Source organism: Podarcis vaucheri, assembly GCF_965113315.1.
Source record: "Podarcis vaucheri genome assembly, chromosome: 12".
NCBI lineage: Eukaryota > Metazoa > Chordata > Lepidosauria > Squamata > Lacertidae > Podarcis > Podarcis vaucheri.
The window spans coordinates 58,527,680-58,548,428 of NC_138750.1; the positions used below are offsets into that span (position 1 = coordinate 58,527,680).

Consider the following 20,749-nt stretch of genomic DNA (forward strand, 5'->3'; position numbering starts at 1 on the left):
AGCTCAGCTCCCAGCTCCGTGAGTCAAATATACAAGCAATTCAGGGTCCGAAGCTCTCTACCGGTCCGTATCTTAATGCTCTGGCAATGGAGCAGGAAATGAACAAGCCATTCCTAAAGGCCACAATATTGCTGTTTCAATCCTCTTCTAATTTTCCACCACCGGTTGTGAAACTCCTCTCTTGACCACTGCCAAGGGGTAATTAAGAGCAGGATGGCAGTGATTTTGCCAAGGGGTGAGGTCAGCCTCATACCGAATCCAGTTTCACCTGGATTTTTCACGGGAAGCCAGTGGCAGAGTGCAGGCATGGCGCTACGGAGGCAGAGCAACTCTGTGCGCAAAGTCCACAGGTTCAACCCCTGCTGTCCTTCCTACACTAGTGTAGTTGTGATGGCCTGGGAATCCAATTCAGAGGCTGAACCTGAGGAATCCCAGCCTGCACAGGAGTCCCCGCCTCCAGAACCAGCTGAGCTGGGGCAGGCGCTTGAACCTGAAGGGCCCGCACCTCAGGAGCAGACACCAGCTGAATCCGCTCTGGCTCCGGAGGACCCATTGCCTGCAGGTGCTCCTCTCCCAGCCCTGTCAGGAGAAGGTGAGGTTGCCTCTGGGTCCAGTATCCCTCCAGCCTCTCCAGAGCTGCAGAGGCTCAGGGCAGAGAGGCGGAGGGAACTAAGTTCCCGCAGGAGGAGTGCTTGCCTCCAGGCCAGGAGAGGCGAGTCACCTGTGGGCCGGGACTGCCCTAGGCCTCAGAGGAGATAAAGGCCAGTCAGCCCAGTCCCAGGCTGCGGGAGCAACATCGTTGGTAACCTGTTCCTGCCAGCACCCTGTCCTGCTCTTCTGGAGTTCCTGACCACGCCCGGCTCCTTGCCTTGGACCCCGCTTCGCCCTTGACGGACAGCCTCCAGACCCTTGACCCAGGACTGGACTCAGACCACGCCGCACGGCAACCCCTCCCCCCGGGACCAGCACAGTAGTGGTTAGGTCAGGATGGGGTAGGGGACTGCTGGGCCAGATTACTACATCCCCCCACCCACTGTGGGGCTGGCCATTTGTCAATCATGTGGTGTCACAATGAAATCAGGTGATCTTTCTTGCCCACTGAGGTCCTCAGGTGCCCTCTTCAAGGTGCTAGATTGCCCAGAACTCTCCATGAGGCTTTGCAGGCCCGGTCGATCAGCTGAGCCTGCAAACCCCCTTTTGGCTGAACCTGGCTTTCACCTGCCCCACACCTAATGTTCAGTATGGCATCAGGTGTAGGACAGGTGGGGTGAGGCTTCATGGTCCAAGCATTTTAACATGTTGGACCAGGGTGCAAACTCCCACTTAGCCATGAAGCTCATTGGGTGACCTTGGCCCAGTCACCAACACTCAACAGAGCCTACCTCATATGGCTGCTGTGAGGATGTTGTGGAGAGAGGAAGAACAGTGTGTGCAATTTTGAGCTCCTTGGAGGCAAGATAAATATTCATATTTATGAATGAATGAATGGGTCCCAGGTAGCAGGACTGGGAAGGACTCCTGCCAGAGATAATTAGAATTGTAGACCTGGAAGGGACCACAAGGGTCATCTAATCCAATCCCCTGAAATGCAGGAATATTTCGCCCAACGTGGGGCTCAAACCCGTAACCCTGAAATTAAGAGTCTCATTAATGTATTTCTATCAAGAAAGGCTTGTTAGAGCCATGTGGCTAAGCTGGAGCCATCAGTGTAGCCTCTTCATATACATCAGGTATACCAGGAAAGGACACTAGGCCTGATTACCTAGTTCCTCCCAAGGTGAGCTAAGCCTGGCAGGGCAGCTTACTCTGTGGTCTTAACTCCTCTGTGCCTTAATCAGACTTAAGCATGTTGAAATAAAAAAATTCCTTCCAGTAGCACCTTAAAGACCAACTAAGTTAGTTCTTGGTATGAGCTTTCGTGTGCATGCACACTTCTTCAGATACACTGAAACAGAAGTTGCCAGATCCTTCTATATAGTGAGAAGGTGGGGAGGGGTATTACTCAGAAGGGTGGTGGGAATGGGAGATTGGCAGATAGCTGAGATGAGCCTGTTGACGACTCTTAACGACTGTAATAGGTCTTACAGGAAAAGGCAAGGGGTGAAAAGGTGAGAAATGGCTTAGTCATGTATAATGGGATAAGAATCCAATGTCTCTGTTCAGACCAGGTCTCTCCATGGTTTTAAGTTTGGTAAGCATGTTGGTTATATGAGGCTGGTTATCCCACAGTCTGGGTTTTGTGGGTGCCTCCAGCCGGCCCCTGTGTGCATTTAAATACACATGCATTAAAGGACTCTAGAAAGTGATGAGAAAATGCTCTGAAAAGTCTGGAATGAATGGATTAGTAATGAGAAGACATGAAAACATGCCGCAAGCAAGTCAGGACAAATGCAGGATAAATTGTCATATATAAACTACCCCCTAAATCAGCAGATTTCAACCTATGGGTCCCCAGGTGTTGTTGGACTACAACTCCCATCATCCCTGATCTCTGGCCTTGCTAGCTAGGGGTGATGGGAGTTGTAGTTCAACAACATCCGGGGACCCGCAGGTTGAGAAAGGCTGCCCTAAATGAATCAGAAGAAGAGTTCGGTTAAGTCTGTACGCACAGTCTACCCTCCTTGTAAGCTTCCTGCAAGAAAATTAGGACAAACACTCAGGAAACTCAGATGCCAACTTTGCTACCACATACACCCGGACAACACCATTACTGGCCCCAACAACATCACACATACCATCTCGGGACTATTTAATTGCTCATCGTCTAACATTGTGTATGCCATCAAATGCCAACAGTGTCCTTCAGCTCTCTATATTGGACAAACAGGCCAAACCTTACACCAAAGAATAAAAGGACATAAATCTGACATCAAGAATCACAAAACAGAGAAACCAGTAAGAGAACACTTCAATCTCCCAGGACATTCTATACAAGACCTCAAAGTAGCTGTTTTACTACAAAGGAATTTCAGAAATAGACTGGAAAGAGAAGCTGCTGAATTGCAACTCATTACCAAACTTAAAACCATGGAGAGACCTGGTCTGAACAGAGACATTGGATTCTTATCTCATTATACATGACTAAGCCATTTCTCACCTTCTCACCCCTTGCCTTTTCCTGTAAGACCTATTACAGTCGTTAAGAGTCGTCAACAGGCTCATCTCAGCTATCTGCCAATCTCCCATTCCCACCACCCTTCTGAGTAACACCCCTCCCCACCTTCACACTATATAGAAGGATCTGGCAACTTCTGTTTCAGTGTATCTGAAGAAGTGTGCATGCACACGAAAGCTCATACCAAGAACTAACTTAGTTGGTCTTTAAGGTGCTACTGGAAGGAATTTTTTTTTTTTTTTACTATGGCAGACCAACACGGCTACCTATCTGTAACTCAGGAAACAGGTAATCTGGAATAACCCTCTGTCTCTTGAAAGTAGGAAAGTCTAGCTCCAAGGGAGTTATACTGGGATGTGGGGAACTGGAACAGGCTAAGCAACAGGAGTGTGAATGGAGGGGAAGGAGGAAACAGCTATTCTCCCCAAGGCCCAATCTCCAGTATCTCCTGGAAAGGCTGGGAGCGACGCCTGCCTGACACCCTCAAGGGCTGCTGCCGGTCCGTTTCAACAATACTGAGCTACATAGACCAATGGTCTGACTCTGAAAAAGGCGCTTTCCAGTGTGCCCCTTCTTAGGGCTTGAAGCAGAGAGCCAGTTCTTGCCAATGACCCTTGTCCTCCCCTTAGCACACCCTCGGCACCAGTCGCTGAATGAAGCCAGCATCCCTTTCCACGGCCCTCAGAGCGCACGCCTGCATCCTGCAACCCCTCCTTCGGGCAGTCTCAGCCCGTGCTGCAAATATTTGCTTTGGCTTCCCTTGGCGGAGCACCCTCCTCATCAGAAGCTACAACAATGCGGATTGCTGGGTATTTTAAAATAATAATAATCATTATAATAATGGGAAAATGCCTCTCTCCGCATTCCTCAGGTCGGAGTCTCCTCCCGGGCCAGAGCTTTGCCTGGTTTTATACACGCTTGAACACGGTAGTGGTTCCGTTCCAACCATCTGGAACAGATATCCCTCCAAAAACAGGACCTGCTTCCCCTTGGATTGCCAAGTTGGGAAGCCAAAAATCCTAGAAAGAGGAATAAAAAAATAACTGGAAGAATAAAGGGGTTCTTCTTTTATTGCTTCATGTTTCGCACATGATTATGCGCAGGAACATAGTCCTGCTATTAGGCTGACTGAGATGGTGCTGCGGCTTGAACTTGGCACCCTCTGCATTCAAGGGAAGTGCTACCGTATTTTCTGGCATATAAGACGACTGAGCGTATAAGACGACCCCCCAACTTTTCCAGTTAAAATATAGAGTTTGGGATATACTCGCCGTATAAGACTACCCCTCTTCCAACGCACACCAAACAAAAATTTAAAAAACCAGTCTCCGGTCTGGCTCGGAAATCCGCTCCACTTCCCAGTGGCCGGGGGCTGCTAGGGCCAATTTTCAAGCGTATTTCTGCTTCATCTAGAGAGCTTGGTGTCCTCTGATTTAATTTGCTGTCGTTTTATCCTTTGGTGGGGAGTTGCTGCTGTAGCCAGCATATAAGACGACCCCCGACTTTTGAGAAGATTTTCCTGGGTTAAAAAGTAGTCTTATACACCAGAAAATACAGTAATTCACTGAGATTTGGCCCTTCCCCTAATAGGAACATAGGTAAAGGTAAAGGGACCCCTGACCATTAGGTCCAGTTGTGACCGACTCTGGGGTTGTGGCGCTCATCTCGCTTTATTGGCTGAGGGAGGCAGCGTACAGCTTCCGGGTCATATGGCCAGCATGACTAAGGAGCTTCTGGCAAACCAGAGCAGCGCACAGAAATGCCGTTTACCTTCCCGCCGGAGTGGTACCTATTTATCTACTTGCACTTTGACGTGCTTTTGAACTGCTAGGTGGGCAGGAGCAGGGACAGAGCAACGGGAGCTCACCCCGTCGTGGGGATTCGAACCACCGACCTTCTGATCGGCATGTCCTAGGCTCTGTGGTTTAACCCACAGCGCCACTGTAGGTTATAGAGCCTATTAAAAGTAAAAAATGCCATCCTGAGTGCTTATTGCAAACTAACTAGGGCTACTGTCAAAATGTTGGAACAAATGCTCAGACACGCTTCTGTGAAAGAAAATTACAAGTTAAGCAGCAAATGTTTTGAACTGTGCGCTTGGACTTCTTTTAAAGATTGATGTAAGACTTTTTCTATCTGAAATGACCCTCCAAATAATAATAATAATAAAAGGAACAAGGAAAACAGATGTCTCCGCTGCTCGGTGCTAGACACTCCCCTCCTCCCGTATTTAACAAATCTGAATAGTCACTTACTCGGAGTTGCCAAAACTTCTGTCTCTTGCGGTTTCCATTTGACAAACGGTCTTTCAGCAGCATCTGGGCTGCAGCACAGTCAGTGGCACACGCAGGACAGTGGATGGCAAATATATATTTGAGAACCTAGCAACGCTCCACCGCTAAGGCAAGAACAACCCCTCAAAAGAAAACAGAGTGCAGTCCCCCACGTGTCCCCAATTACCGGGACCTAACCACGGCCGGAACATCCATCTCATTGGCTCGGCTCCTCTTTCTGTTTTTGGCTTGGCATCAGGCAGGCACATCTGGAATCCTTAAGCTCCAAAGCCAGATCCTCTGACCAGGGGCGGCTGGTGGTAATTTCACAGATGTTTATATTAGGCAATCCCCAATCCATGTTAACAGCATCTGGAAACATGGCAGAAAACGAGTTCTCCTCCTGAGAAAACTTTCCCACCAGGATCTGAGGCCAGAGATCATCTCTGCAGCTCTGGAGAGAGCAAGGCAGGCATCATAGCTGAGCAATCGGAGGAAAGTTTGCAGAACGCTCTGCTTTGTTCTGGGGTGGCTAGCAAATTTCAGCTGCCAAACACGCTCCTATTCTTCTTCCTCCATCCCTTTGCTAAGAAAATAGTTTATGCCTCTGCTCCATGGTCAGATTGTTCAGGGACCTTTGGCCACAGCCCATCCGTGTCAAGGGAGTCTTTATCTGAACTCCACAATTGGCCCATTGAAAGCATAATCTCTGGAGGCCGTGTGCTTTGGAGAGTCGGCAGCCTGTACAAAACTGATACATCACTGGAGGTGGTGTATGTGTGTGTGCATAAAGACAGTCATCTTCCTCTCTGTGGTGCAGGGATGCGCAGAGGAACAAGCTGCAACTGCTGAATGTACCCATTGTCTTTTTGACCACAAACCCTGAGCTTTAACCCCAGAGTCGCCATTTGATGCTCACGTACGCACAGAATCCGGGAATCAGGGCAGGGCATGCCCCACACAAACTTATTAACTTATGGGATACGCCACACACAATGCTCAGTTAACGTAAGGAATGTCTTGCTGCAAGATGGCCCAACACTCACCAGCTAACTAGATTCCATGTTTAAAAGAAAAATAAAATTAAAATAAAATGTTGAGACAAATTTGAAGGAGGTGTATCAATAGCTATTGATTGCAATAGGTATGTCGAACCATGTTCAGAAGCAGCAAACCTCCGAACACCAGGCGATGGTGCAGAACAAACAACAGCAGGGTGTGGAATAAAGAACAGCCTTTGTGTTTTTCCCCTGTATTTGATACAACTGCGCATGATCCTCCAAAACTGTTCTTTCTTACAACTCTGGCGCGCAGAATATGAGAAGGTAAGACACTAACTTTCTAAACCACACGACAAGGGAAAAGGCTGAAAATGTGCCGGCAAGTTTTTCTTGATAAGGTTCCGAGGATCTTCAGCCAGGGAAACTTTAAGCGGGTCCCATTTGCCCTATTCTGAGCCACCGTGGTAAACTTGTCAACGTAGAAAGTCTCACCAGCTCACAGTTGTACTTCAGCGACACTACTGCAAGCAGCCAGAGGGTGGCACTGTGTTCAGGGACAGGCAGGACCCTGAGGAGTGTGGACCGGGGGAAAGGAGGCTGGAGTCTGATTTGGGAGAGGGGGAGCAGTGGTTTCTGGGGACCTGTACCAGCCAGGAGGCAAGAATCAGGAGGCAGGGGAAGCTCCAGAGCTGGAGGAAGAGGCAGGACAAGCTAGCGATGGGCCAGGTGCTTTCCTCTGCTTCCTTGCACCACTGTCTCCCAGAACCAGGAAAGAAGTGAAGTGGGAAGAGCAGAGGAAGCTTCCATTCAGGCATAGTCTCTGGCTGTGTCAGGCAAAGGTACATAAACTGGTGGAGGAGGAGTGGTCCTCAGTTGCTGCAATTGCTCCATAGAGAAGAAGAAGAAGTGTTTGGATTTGATATCCCACTTTATCACTACCCAAAGGAGTCTCAAAGCAGATAACATTTTCCTTTCCCTTCCTCCCCCACAACAAACACTCTTTGAGGTGAGTGGGGCTGAGAGACTTCAGAGAAGTGTGACTAGCCCAAGGTCACCCAGCAGCTGCATGTGGAGGAGTGGAGACACGAACCCAGTTCACCAGATTATAAGACTACCGCTCTTAACCACTAAACCACAGCTGCCTAGATGCTAGACAGATGTGAGTATCTTTGGCAATAAGTATTTTTTGCTCCAAAAGACACACCTGGCCATAAGATGCACCTAGTTTTTAGAGGAGGAAAACAAGAAGAAGAAAAATTCTGAACGAAACAGTGGATATATGATTTTTGTGGTGCAGGCTGTAGCCATCGACATGCTATGTGATCAGATGGTGAATTTGGTGTGACCCAATGCAAAAATCCTGAGGATCCATGGGCTTTTACCTCCCCCCTCCCAGGCAGCCTCCTTTATCTGTAGCGTCCCTTATCTCCCTCCTCAATCGCTTGCCAATCAGCTGCTTCCTTTCAACACCCTCTTCCCCCCCCAAAAAAAAGCATAATCTGCTTTTTGCCCCTGGGCAATTCGGCTCCAGGGATCACGCATTCGCTCCATAAGAGGCACAGACATTTCCCCTTACTTTTTAGGAAGAAAAAATGTGTCTTATGGAGCGAAACATACGGTAACTCTCTGATCTTTCCTTGGCTGAGAAGCTCCCAGGATTCACTGCAGCTACCAGCTCAGTAGAAGTCAGCCCCCGCCCCTCCCAGTCTTATAAAGTCACAGTCTCTGGCCTGGTTCATTGTGCGCAGAGCATCGTGCACGGAATGAGGTCAATGGACTGCAATGGCCCACCTTGGCTTGAGACCGTGAGCCCCCATATTGCATAAGGATCAGATCTGAGAATCCCTAATATGGTTACCAGATTTTTTTCAATGAATCCAGGGACACTTTTTTTTCTTTTTGAAGCTGAGTAGCAACAGGGAGTCAGTAGTGGGGATGGTGAGGCAAAAGACCCTGGGCCCAAGCATACATGCAGAGTGTATAAAGGTGCAAAGTCCTTCTTTCGCACCCTGTGAAACATAAATGCACAGAGGTTTTTTTAAAACGGCAACGGCACGCCACCCACCCGTGACTCCCGAGCCTCCCCTGATATCCTCCCCCCTCCTCCCTTTCTTTTGACTGATTGGGGGGAGGCTTGGGAGTCACGGGTGGGCAGCCGTTGCCCGGTTTTTTAAAAACTCTGCATTTATGTTTCACAGGGTGCAAAAGAAGGGCTTTGCACCTTGCCTGGCAGAGAAACTGCGTGCCTTGCGCCCCTCCTGGGTAATGGCCACCCACTCGATACTCCCAAAGGGGGAAGGGGGCCGGAGATCTGTACCGCCGGACGTCCCTGGTTCCCCTTTGGCAGTGGCAGCGAGCAGCGAGCAGCAAGCAGCTCCTGAAGCCAGCCAGAGCCAACTGCGCTACTAAGCTGGCTCCAGGCTGCTGAGGCTGCCGCTGCCACGTTTCTCGGGAACAGATTTGCAAATCCGGGGACATTCCGGGGCCGGAATTTGTCCGGGGACAGATTTGCAAATCCGGGGACATTGGGTAACCCTACTATAGAAGAGTGGTGGCAAACCGTCCGTTTCTGCGAGTGTGGGCAGGGCCAGAGGCTAGAGTGGGTGGGGCAGCAATGTAAATTTGGCCTTCATACACACAAGTGGCGCTGTGGGTTAAACTACAGAGCCTAGGACTTGCAGATCATAAGGTCGGCAGTTCGAATCCCTGTGACGGGGTGAGCTCCCATTGCTCAGTCCCTGCTCCTGCCAACCTAGCAGTTTGAAAGCATGTCAAAGTGCAAGTAGATAAATAGGTACTGCTCTGGCGGGAAGGTAAACGGTGTTTCCATGTGCTTCTCTGGTTTGCCAGAAGTGGCTTAGTCATGCTGGCCACATGACCCGGAAGCTGTATGCCGGCTCCCTCGGCCAGTAAAGCAAGATGAGTGCCGCAACCCCAGAGTCGTCCGCGACTGGACCTAATGCTCAGGGGTCCCTTACCTTTACACCAGGCTGGTTTCTACATGCAACACGCCTCCCTGGCCTCCATGCTGGCGATTATCATTTCACTGACATCCCAATTCTCCTCCAGGAAGCTCGGAGGAGATTTTGTGCTGCCTCCAGACAGTATCATGTCCAGATGCTTGCCAGGATGAAGCCACTTTGCTATAGGAATGTAAGAGCGCCACTCAGGCCAATGCAGATGTGACAAGCAAAACAGGCGAATACATGGCTGTCCACCTACTTGCAAAGGAAGCTGAAATTTGTCACCCCCTTGAAGAGGGCACGACTTAATGGTTTCTCCCTGCAGAGTGCAGAGGAAATAACTAGGCAGAACAACAAACGGCTCCATTGTCCTACACGGGAAGGACAACGGCAGCCATAAAAGTAGATCAGAAAAGGGGTCTGCTGAAATTCCTCTCTGGGCAGGAGTCAGATCGGCAGGCGCTCAGAAAGAGAAGCCACATCCACCGGCCAGACTCCATGCACAGATGCAAGAAGATACTGTATGGTAGCATAACCTAGCGTGGCACAGAGCACAACAGCATCATTGCACACCTGGGTGTGATCTTTCGAAAGCCACTGAAACATGCTTGACATCTGCACTATACATTTAAAGTACTGCATCGCTTTAGCAGTCGTGGCTTCCCCACCAAACAAGAACCCTGGGAACTTTGGTTTGTTAAGGGTGCTGGGAACTGTAGCTCTGAGAGGCAGTCTCCTAACAACTCTCAGCACCCTTAACAAACTACAGTTCCCAGGATTTATTATTTTTTATTTTTGTAGGGGAGCTGGGACTGTTTAAAGTGGTATAACAGTGCTTTAGATGGATAGTGCAACTCATCCTCATGAACAAACGCATATATTTGATAAACTGCTTTTGGGTGACCTAAAAGCATTGAAGTCAATTTCAACAACGCCTTGTGTCAGGGGCTTAGCTTCAAATGCAGGAGCTATTCTCTAAGCAGAAACATGTTTTCATTTTTCGTTTTAATTTTAAAAGGGCAGTTTTCAAGTCCTCGAGGTTCTAGGCAAGGTTTTTCTCCGTATTCTTATTATTTTATTTAAACAGATTTCTAATCCGCCTTTCAGGGCACAGTGCCCACGCAATGTGGGCTACAGTTTTATTCATTTATTTTGTAAGGGCGTTAGAACAAATTACAATTTTAAAAGCCATCAGTAGAGAGAGAGAGAGAGAGAGAGAGAGAGAGAGAGCGCATGGCACATTAACAAAATGCAGATTGGGGTTAAAAATGGGAGATGAGAAAGCTTAAGGATGGATGAGTTCTTTGTAGAGCAAGCCCTTCATTTAGCACAGCGACCTAACAGCTCCTCACGACACCACATTCTCTGACCTCCCTCCTTTGCAAGTTTAGGACATGATCCAGCACTTTAAAGCTGCCGTTCAAGTCAATCAAACTCTGGCTTCAGTTAGTGGAAACGAAAACGCCCGATTTAGCTGCTGACGTGAACTTTGGTCTCCCAGGGTCTAGTTGTCCACTCTAACCACAACGTCACATGCACCAATTCAAAACAATTTGCAAACAGTATTGAGATTGTTTAGAACGGCCCTGACACCAACCTGAGCACAAATAAACATAAAAGCACAATAAAAATGATGTTGGGAGGACCTCTGAGAATAAAGAGGGGGCTCTCTTAAGATCAGCCTGCCTTGCAGAGATCCAAGACCCTCCTTAAGTCCCCTCCCCCATTCAATTTGCATGACTCACTCCAATTCTGCGCGATTTTGATTCACTGCCATAGTTTCCATTTGAGTCACTTGCAGAATCAGATTTTCCTTTGACCAAGGAATGCTCTGGCAGCTATGCCATTAAGAAAAGAGGAGTGCTCCCCCTAGTGGTGCTTAAAAATAAGGTTTTTGGGGGGTGGGCGGACAGTACTGGCTCAGAACAGGACGTGCGCAGTAATATCTCAAGTGCGGCCGCACCATTGATATACATAAGAACAATATGACATTGGCAAAAATCCACAGCAAAGAGTCCTGTGACATCTTATAGACAATATGAGTTGCAGCCCAACAACATCAAGGGCACTGCACTGGCTATTTTTATTTTACATTGGTCAGGCTGTCCAACTAATACGGTGTTGTCTACTCTGATAATACTGAAGATCTGCAAAGGCTGAAGGAGAAAGACCTCTTTCACATCACCTGGTACCTGAGACCCCTTTTCCATAACTGGAGACACCAGGGATTGAACCTGGAACCTTCTGCAGGCGATTGCTCTCCCACTGAACTGAGCAATGGTTTCCAACACGGCCACAGTACGGAGGGGTGTACAAATTTGCTCGTTTTCTCAGTCTCTCCTTTGTACAACCTTCAATTCAGTTTGTTACATTTCTTTATCACTTTGTGGTGTGTTTTTTAAACAAGGGCTCATGAAAACCCATTCGCATATCCCCCCCCAATATACACAAACTGGTATGCAGTTTTGCCTAACATGCACACTTTTGAAAGCAAACCCCCCCCAATGTAATGCATTTCTGTATGCAATTTTTCACTAATATATGCAATTTCACGCACACTTTCACCAAATACACATTTTGTACAAATGTGTCTAATTTCAGCAGGGGAATGGGACCCCGTGGGCAAATTTATTGCAGTGAAAGCTGATGCCGTAATCCATGAAAGGTTATGCTGTAATAAATAAATTTGTTTCCCCCGACCGTTGTCCATGCTGGGTAGGAATTTGCCCTCCAGGGGTGGTTGGCCCGTAGTCCTCCAGAAAGTTATTGGACTACAACTCTCATCAGCCCCAGGCAGTATGGTCAGGGATGATGGGAGCTGTAGTCCAGCAAATTGGTTTTCCTGGGCAGGGACAAAATAAACAAATCCCTTCATCGTTGCATCTTTTAACTCCACTTAAAAACTGGTCTGCGCACACCCGCACACTGGCAGATCTGTTGTAAGGCCTACCCTTTTCCAGACCCATCGCCAGTTCAGAGGTGGGGTGGAGTCCTTTGAGGAGCTTAACAGCTTCCAGATGCAACTCTGCTACGTCGAGGCCTCTCAGAACCACTTCAATTCCTCCTCTTCAGCCATCTCGCGGGCAGTCTGTTTGACAGGCTGCCCTGGGCTATCCGTTTCCCTCCTCTCTTGCCATTTTAACAGGGTCGTGAGGAGCCAAATGTTCCTTTCCAGCTGTAAATCAAGGAGATTCTTTCCTTGGCAAACACCAAACGCCTGGGACCTTCTGCATGCAAGTCATGCTTTGCAGCTAAGCTACGGCCTCTCCCCGTATATCACATCTGCACAGTGGTCAAGCTCTTGAGGTGTCACTTGGACTACTGCAACGTGCTCTACGTGGGACTACCTTTGAAGGTGACCCGGAAACTGCAATTAATCTAGAATGCAGCAGCTAGACTGGTGACTGGGAGTGGCCATCAGGACCACATAACACCGGTTCTGAGAGAACTGCATTGGCTCCCAGTACGTTTCCGAGCACAATTCAAAGTGTTGGTGCTGACCTTTAAAGCGCTAAACGGCCTCGGTCCAGTATACCTGAAGGAGCGTCTCCACCCCCATCGTTCTGCCCGGACACTGAGGTCCAGTGCTGAGGGCCTTCTGGCGGTTCCCTCATTGCGAGAAGTGAGGGAACTAGGCAGAGGGCCTTCTTGGTAGTGGCGCCCACCCTGTGGAACACCCTCCCTTCAGATGTGAAGGAAATAAGCAGCTATCCTATCTTTAAAAGACATCTGAAGGCAGCCCTGTTCAGGGAAGTTTTTAATATTTAACGCTGTACTGTTTTTAACACTTGATTGGGAGCCGCCCAGAGTGGCTGGGGAAACTCAGCCAGATGGGCGGGGTATAAATAATAAATTATTATTACTGGAGGCACAGAAATACTTGCATTTGCACAGCCTTGAGAACACTGCACTGCTGAGTACCTGTGAAACCCCAGAGGTGGGCCGGGTACCGGACACCTGTAAAACGAGCATCATCCCTGCTTTATTCCTACCTGGTTAAGGGGAAGGGATGCAACTCAGTGGGTGAGCACCTGCCTTGGGTCCAGGAGGTTCCAGGTATAATCCCAGGCTCCTCCAAGGAAGGCTGGGAATGCCCCCTGCCCTGGAGAGCAGCTGCCAGTCAGTGTAAACAATACTGAGCTAGATGCACTAGCGACCCGGCTCTGAATGAAGCCATTTCTGATGTCCCAATGTACAAGCTAAAGCTTGCTATTTTGCCCACAGGGCTGGTACAAAAAGAAATAAGGAAATCTGTTAGAAAATCACATTTGTTAAATCCCAATCAACTGCATCGCAGTGTCTAGGGCAGAAAAGAACTACCCATGTGTGTGGGGTGAAAAATACTAGAATTGGAAGGGGCCACAAGTGTCATCTAGTCCAACCCCTCTGCAATGCAGGAATCTTTTCCCCAATATGGGGTTCGAACCCACGACCTTGAGATGAGATCTATGCTCTTCCAACTGAGCTATCCCAGGTCCAGCTGTGTATTATTATTATCATCATCATTATTCGCCTGCCCTTCAATCTAAGGTCCCATGGTGGGCTAAAACATTAAAACACGATGCTAAAGACAGTTTAAAGCACCTTACTATCACAGAAATGCAATGACAAACCTAGACAGCATCTTAAAAAGCAGAGACATCACCTTGCCAACAAAGGTCCGTATAGTTCAAGCTATGGCTTTCCCAGTAGCGATGTATGGAAGTGAGAGCTGGACCATAAAGAAGGCTGATCGCCGAAGAATGGATGCTTTTGAATTCTGGTGCTGGAGGAGACTCTTGAGAGTCCCACGGACTGCAAGAAGATCAAACCGATCCATTCTGAAGGAAATCAGCCCTGAGTGCTCACTGGAAGGACAGATCCTGAAGCTGAGGCTCCAATACTTTGGCCACCTCATGAGAAGAGAAGGCTCCCTGGAAAAGACCCTGGTGTTGGGAAAGATGGAGGGCACAAGGAGAAGGGGATGACAGAGGACGAGATGGTTGGACAGTGTTCTCGAAGCTACCAGCATGAGCCTGACCAAACTTCGGGAGGCAGTGGAAGACAGGAGTGCCTGGCGTGCTCTGGTCCATGGGGCCACGAAGAGGCGGACTCGACTAAACAACTAAACAACAACATCACAGAAATAAGGTGGGTGCTAAAAAAAATAGACACCTCAAGTGCCCAGGATAAAGAGAGGCATCTTCACTTCTCTTTCTCACTCTTAAATGGCCCAAATACACCCACACCCGTTTCCTGTCATTTAAACCAAAGCGATGACATTTCCTGCTCACACAGTTAAGAGAAACCTTGCTTCACCCATAGATTTGCACTGTGATACAAGAGAAGCCTCCAAGTTGCTCAGCCTTTCGTTTGCACGTACGACTGAGGACTTCAGGGACATTAAGACGACGGAGTGGATCTGCACTAAGGGACCTTGACTCTGCCGCACCCTCGCTGCATGGCGTAAAGTCAAAGTCGGCTAAGTGGCATAATTGACCCTTACAAAGCATAATTCATCCTCTTGCATGCAAGCACACATTTTAGGATTGGGGCTGACGCAGCTTTGCCTCTTAATCTCAAACGCTACCCCCATCTCAAGACCGAAGTTTAAAAAGGAAGAGGAATTATCAAATTTGCAAACAAGATTCCGAGGTACGCTGGTTATTTGCAAAGCATTCTGAGAGGGAAGCAGTAGCAACATTTACGCAGCTTAGAAATGCAAGAAGAGGAAGAAAACAGACATACTAGGAATTCCTGGCCTTATCCCTTTGCAAAAGCGTCCCATCGTCTTTCCGGAGCTTGTGAAATAAGTTCCAGTCTCCAAACAGCAGCCTCTTCTGGGTTCAAACTCTGTTTCCTTTTGGCACAGGGGGTTTCTGCTCTCCAGAAGGCTTTTGACAAGAGCGCGTAGTCAGAGCAGACCTCTGAGCTCCCGGCTTGCTCCCCGTCCTCCCCTCCCACCCACCCCCCTTCAAACCAATCTCCCTTCCCGCGACAGACGTCTTGGAGAGTCTGGCAGCAAAGTTTGGCTTCCTGAGTGAGTGAGCTGGGATGGGATAGGAGAGGGAGAGGGGATGTTTGGCTCCCTCCAATAGGAAGTTGAGACTGCGAGACCGACTCAAGGCACAAATGGGCTGCACGTTTTCGCCTCTTCACACAAATGCACAGGCAGGAGTGTGCATTTGTATGCCTCAAAGGCTGCAATGTTTGGAACTTTTCAGTGACAAGACAAGTTGATGGGAGTTTATAGAATCATGTGCGGCATAGAGAAAGCTTTCCTCTTCTCAAAATGCTAGAACATCAAACAAAGCTGAATGTTGGAAAATTCGGGACAGGTGAAAGAAAGTACTTTTTCACATGGTTAGACTGTGGAACTCCCTCCCACTGGAAGCAGTCATGGCCAATGACTTGGAAGACGTTGAAAGAGGACTGGTCATATTCATGGAGGAGAAGGCTATCTACTAGCTATGATGGCTATGCAGTCAGAAGCAGCAATACTAGTTGCTGAAAACCACCGGAGAATAGAGAACAGGCCCTTGTGTTCGAATCCTGCTTGTGGTTTTCCCACAGGCATCTGACACACACACACACACACACACACACACACACACACACTATGCCAAAGTCCCATAGCGTTGTAAGAACCTGAAATATACTCGGAGTTGAAAGTGGATTTCATGCTCTTTCTTCAGCTCATAGTTTGTGAGGAGGAATGGAAGTTCCCCCAGAATGTCTGCTTTATATACATTATTTACACAATGGGCCCCACGTGATTGGCTAATTCCGGGATTCTCCTGTAGCCAATCAGGTTGCGGATTCTCTTCCACCTGGAGCTGGATTGGGTGGCTCCGGTGGACCAATCAGACTGCTGCATTCTGAATCCTATTGTTCTAGGACCAATCAGACTGCTGCATTCTGGATCCTATTGTTCTAGGGAGGGAAGTCATGAGCTCAGCGGAGCAAATGCGATTGATTTGTTATTGTAATATTGTTATATTATATGTGTTTCGTTTTGTTTTTATTAAAGAAAATAATAAAAATTATATTTTTTAAAAGGACTAATATCTTTTAAAGGCGGGCAACCAAAATGGTCAAAGACCTGGAAACGATGCCTTATGAGGAATGGCTAAGGGAGCTGGGCATGTTTAGCCTGGAGAAGAGGAGGTTAAGGGGTGATATGATAGCCATGTTCAAATATATAAAAGGATGTCACATAGAGGAGGGAGAAAGGTTGTTTTCTGCTGCTCCAGAGAAGCGGACACGGAGCAATGGATCCAAACTACAAGAAAGAAGATTCCACCTAAACATTAGGAAGAACTTCCTGACAGTAAGAGCTGTTCGACAGTGGAATTTGCTGCCAAGGAGTGTGGTGGAGTCTCCTACTTTGGAGGTCTTTAAGCAGAGGCTTGACAACCATATGTCAGGAGTGCTCTGATGGTGTTTCCTGCTTGGCAGGGGGTTGGACTCGATGGCCCTTGTGGTCTCTTCTAACTCTATGATTCTATGATTCTATGATTCTATGATCCACATTGGACAACAGTATGGATGATCCCCAAGAGCTAGCAATCGGGCTATTGGTAACTCAAGGAACTTCACAAGGAGAGAGGAGAATAGATGGTTCTCTCTGCCTATTCTCTATGCGCTTGCTTCTGCTTTTAGCTCTAGCTTCTAAGTTCTCTGGACCTGTTTAGTTCTTCCCAGCTGTGATATCTCCCTGTGCAATGGATTCCAAACTCTGAGAGGATTTAAAACCACAACAACAACGAACCTGCCAGGATGTTGTTTCGTTACTATGTAAAAGTTTGGGTTTATGCTCTGGGACAGGGGTGGGGAAGCAGCTAGAGTCTGTCACACGTCTGCTGTCAAAACGCCTCCATGTTCAACTCTCCTCGGTTGAGAAACTAATGGCGCAGTCTTAAATTGCTCCATGCGGCAGGCTCTGTTGCCTGCAGTGGCAACAAAGTGGCAGTGCCACTGCAGTCACTGTGAGGTGTAACCCGCTCCATAGAGGGATGGGTGAGTCATATTATTCAGTTTACCTTGTTCTTGTTTTCTGGAAGAATGTGAAAAGTACAACAGCCATCCTTTAAAATTCACACCTCTTCGAATTTTGCAATGCAGTTCTCCAAGCAACCAATGTTTGCAAAAATGCATTATGCTTGCTGAAAGTGTACATAAAATGCATACACTCATGAAAATAACATATGGAAATCGTGGGGAATTGCTATGCAAAAATTTGTATATCAGGCAAAACTACCTATGACCATGTATATTTGGAGAAAACTACCCTAGACAGCATCTTAAAAAGCAGAGACATCACCTTGCTGACAAAGGTCCGTATAGTTCAAGCTATGGTTTTCCCAGTAGTGTTGTATGGAAGTGAGAGCTGGACTATAAAGAATTGACGCTTTTGAATTATGGTGCTGGAGGAGACTCTTGAGAGTCCCATGGACGGCAAGAAAATCAAACCTATCCATTCTGAAGGAAATCACCCCTGAGTGCTCACTGGAAGGACAGATCGTGAAGCTGAGGCTCCAAGACTTTGGCCACCTCATGAGAAGAGAAGACTCCCTGGGTGCTGGGAAAGATGGAGGGCACAAGGAGAAGGGGACGACAGAGGACAAGATGGTGGGACAGTGTTCTCGAAGCTACCAGCATGAGTTTGACCAAACTGCGGGAGGCAGTGGAAGACAGGAGTGCCTGGCGTGCTCTGGTCCATGGGGTCATGAAGAGTCGGACACGACTAAATGACTAAACAACAACAACAACAACAAGGGAAGACTTTATATGAGTCATTGCACCCACAGATGCCATAAAAGGGACCCCTGACATGCACTTTTGAAGAGGGAGGACCTTAGAGAGATGATACCCAACCCTCTCTTCTCTGGAATCATTACCACCAGCAATCACGGTGCAGCGAAACAGTTTATCATCCCGACTGCAGTTTCTGAGAAGCAGAGTGATTCTTCTGATTTCTCCCACGTTATGTGCCCTGTTGAGACTCAGCCGATGTTGCAATTGCTAAGTTCTTCACAGTTTTGGGGAGGAAAAGCCAGGGAATTAGAAGGAAAACGAGGTTGTGTAAATAAATGATGCAAAGATTCCATTGCTTCTGCTTAGGAAGGCCAGAGGTAAAAAGAAAAGAAAAATGCAATTCCTGATATCCTTATTCAGGCTTGATTCCCAGTTCACTTGGGGGGGTGCAAAACTGGTTCTTTTATTTCCATAGGTACCTCTATGTTCCCACACACTGGCATCATACGTTTGAGACACTTATCTGCAAGAGTAGAAATTATGTTCCTGCAACAGGGGTGTAAACCAATGTCGCCCGTCACCCAGTAAAGATTATCCACATCTGCAGACCTTACAACATCTGGCAAACCCAGCCACTGATTTTCATTTATGTGTTTATTGGCAGATACAACAACATTTCTCAAACCACACGCCTGTTCTGGAAGCCTTTTCTGCCACAGTAAAAATGCAGTTTTTGCACTAGGGAGGGAAAACCACAGATATTAACCAAATCCCAACTGTTACCTCACTGAACTAAACCTCCAAATTCAGCCTGAGCGTAAATTAAAGGGATGTGTTTGTTTGTTTGTTTGTTTGTTTGTTTGTTTGTTTGTTTAATTTACATTCCATCTTCCTCCAGGGTGCCTAAGGAAACCTCCACAGAGCTGCCCCTCTTCAAATTATCTTCACACCAACCTTGTGCTATAGGCCCAGGATCACCAAACCAGCTTCATGATTGAGTGGGGATTTGAACGCTGGTCTGTCTCCTAGATCCTAGGCAGAATCTACACACATATAAAAAATGCTGTGGAAATACTTTTTTAAAAAAATAATACATTGAAACGACCATAGCTCACTGTCGCCATCTAGTGTCATATTTGTTTATTGCACTTTACAACACACTTAAAACGTTTTATTTGCAGCTGTATAGCTGAGTCCCTAGTCCTATACTCTAATCCAGGCATGACCAAACTTGGCCCTCCAGATGTTTTGGGGCTACAATTCCCATCATCCCTGACCACTGGTCCTGTTAGCTAGGGATCATGGGAGTTGTAGTCCCAAAACATCTGGAGGGCCAAGTTTGCCTATGCCTGCTCTCATCACTACACTACACTGACTCTTGACTGGTTCCTAACTTTCCTTTTTGGATAAGAAGCAAAGCGGCTGTTGACACAGCAACATAAAGATGGAAGATCTGAGAACAGGTGTATTTGTTCTATGCAGTTAACAAAATTTCAATACCACTTGATTGCAAGGAAAGCTCTAAATGGGTTGCAAAAATATAAACCAAAACATTAAGATTATTGATAAATCGGTTAAAAACGAGTATTTAAAGACATTTGAAGGATGATTAAAATCAACAGGAGCTAAAAAGAAAGAACCTCCAATTGCAGCTGAAAAGGCACAGAATCTGCAAACTGAAAAGGCACAGAATCTGACCGGCTCCTGATTTTCCTTTCCTGATAAGAAGCAACGCCGGCGAGGACCAGCAGTTGTTGGTGCAGCGCCCATGAAAGACAACACAAGAGAAAGTCCAGGCTCAGAACAGCTTGACAGCACATCAAAACATCCACGAAGGATGCAGGCAAAGATTCGGAGCTAAGCGCCGCTTTGAATAAACACAGCGTCAAAAGTTGCCAGCTCTTCTGCCTTTGTAAGGTGCACATGAGAAGGCCTGGCTGAAAGATCAGGAGGGGGAAAGTATGCGCAGGATGATGCCAAGTTGCCCAGAATAAACGGGACTTTGACGTGTTAATGAAGTGGGTGGCATATTTGTTACACAAATCCTAATTTCTCCCAAGGTGGTTTGAGAGTTCATATGTCATTATTGTTAACTGGAAAATGATAAGGGTTTTAAAAATACATATATATATATATATGAAAAAGTAACGTGACAAGTACGAAACAACAGCACAGCGGATCTCCTAGCTGCAAAATAAGGCTTCTTTGCAACCCAGCAGACACAAGGAATCTTCCATTATCAAGAAACATTCCATACCTTTCACAGACAGGAAAAATGGGTGGTTCTTAGCTGCGAATCTTCCTTCTTTTCCCCCACGGAGGGTTCGTGCAGCACAGCTTCACCGCCTTCACCTCTGACACAAAAGAGAAGAGAAAAGGAAAAACAATCCCTCATTATCTGGGAAGGGTATCAGCAGGCTCGCGCCACCAAGCACAACGAGGCATCGTTCCACAGCCCTCTTTAAAAGGGCCCCATTGTTGCAGGGCAGCCAAGGCTCATGCGCATGGAACCGCACTCGGCAGTTCTGGGATCCCGCCGTTACGCTGATTCGCGCCTCGCTTTGGAAACGGGTCGCCTTCGTGGGGGCATGGCGGTGCTTCAACAAAGCTTTCGGGAAGGGGAGCAGCCAACTTTTCGGAAAAGTATGACGCAAGTCTAGT

General features: G+C 47.5%; 1 protein-coding gene across 3 annotated transcripts in view; it reads right to left on the reverse strand.

Annotated features, from left to right (window-relative positions):
- The window catches only part of GJC2 (gap junction protein gamma 2), a 73,384-nt gene that overhangs the window by 37,446 nt on the left and 15,189 nt on the right, over positions 1–20,749 (reverse strand). Inside the window, exon 2 of one of the 3 annotated variants that reach the window (XM_082192538.1) lies at positions 20,346–20,442. The gene's annotated coding sequence lies outside the window, so the exon portion shown is untranslated. Of the gene's footprint in view, positions 1–5,370; positions 6,003–15,079; positions 15,262–20,345; positions 20,443–20,749 lie in introns of those variants that run through there. The other 2 variants (XM_082192537.1, XM_082192536.1) reach the window with 2 other exon arrangements.